The sequence below is a fragment of the Pocillopora verrucosa genome, chromosome 3 (assembly GCF_036669915.1).
Source record: "Pocillopora verrucosa isolate sample1 chromosome 3, ASM3666991v2, whole genome shotgun sequence".
Classification (NCBI taxonomy): domain Eukaryota; kingdom Metazoa; phylum Cnidaria; class Anthozoa; order Scleractinia; family Pocilloporidae; genus Pocillopora; species Pocillopora verrucosa.
Genome location: NC_089314.1, coordinates 30,548,396 through 30,549,689, shown reverse-complemented (window position 1 = coordinate 30,549,689; position 1,294 = coordinate 30,548,396). Strand labels below are relative to the sequence as shown.

The 1,294-nt window shown below is 37.0% G+C and overlaps 1 long non-coding RNA gene across 1 annotated transcript; it reads left to right on the top strand.

Moving 5' to 3' along the window:
- Nucleotides 1-213: 213 nt before the first annotated feature.
- Nucleotides 214-1,082, top strand: LOC131774600 (uncharacterized). The gene is made up of 2 exons (XR_009339403.2): nucleotides 214-500; nucleotides 819-1,082. It is a non-coding gene; the product is annotated as an uncharacterized lncRNA (long non-coding RNA).
- The last annotated feature ends 212 nt before the right edge of the window (nucleotides 1,083-1,294 follow it).

Genomic DNA, 1,294 nt, shown 5'->3' with positions numbered 1-1,294 from the left:
ACAAGAAGTTTAGGTTTTTAAGGAAGATTCTTGAAAATATTTAAGGTGAACAGTTTTGTTTGTTGCGACATTATAACTACTCCGATGGAAATTGAACTGACATCGAAATTGATTAACATGCAATAGAACGTTTTCAGATTAAACGGCAGATGTGTTTACACTTCTTTGTTTCTCTACAAGACCACAATACGTTTTAAGGAAGGAGGTTTTCGGAAGTAATGCACCGCCTCTGCCATTAATTGTATAATAGGGCAGGATGTAAATACATTTTTTTGGTGATATCCCGTGGATGGAGATCATATAAACGGAGCAAACGATTCCCAATTCATTCAATCATTAGTTTGGTCTAAACACAAGCGATAGCAGTGGTCGTTAGAAGTAGCTGTAACATGAAAACTTCAACCAGGGTTTGGATTCTATGTTGCTTTTTAATTTTGTCTTCTTCTGTCCAGTTCTCAAGCGCATTTTTCTCCAACAAAGTTGGTAAAAGGACTTTTAAGGTAGGTATTAAATAATATATATTTTATCTCAGAGAAATTGTGGGATGATTGACAACGTTTAGTAACGGTAAAATAACCTCAATTGAAACGTGTCTTAAATTTAGAGGCATCACCCTTACTTAAGGGAAAATAAATTTACTTTATGAACAACTTTTTTTTTCTTTTTACTTAACCTGTTCTTTACTGTTCCACTGACCACTGTTACCTCCATCGCAGTTACATTATATAAGCTGATAAATTTCAGTACAGTTTTAAGCAATACCTTGACTTCGTGAGAACACTTCTCATTAAACACCCTCTTTGGTTCAATCCTTATAGTATGACAGAGATATTCAACCAATCTGCCAGTTCGCCTCCGAATATTGTGGTGTCCTGAGACCTGAGCAGCAGTCACGTGACACAACTGGTGATGCGAGGCCGAAGCAAAGGGACATTATCCATGAATGAAAATAGCTAAATCAACGCCGCCCACGCCGCCATCGAATAAAATTGTACATGTTACTTTTGTAAATCATCGTTAAAGGAAGAGTTTAAGTTTGTTTAATTTAATGACGGAATAAAAAGCTGGTTCATGATTGCAAATCATTTTGGAGGTTTTATTTATCACGATTAGGAGTAAGCAAATCTATTGGGCCACTGACTTAACGATGAATTTAAAGGTAGTGCAACGGTGCGGCATGTTGATTACTTGCCTTAACGGCTCGTAATTAACAAGGGTTTTGTAACTGACGAGGATTTCCCGTGTTCTCCTCCGCATCCTCTTCCCTCTATATAAATTCCCCAAGCCTTAGTCT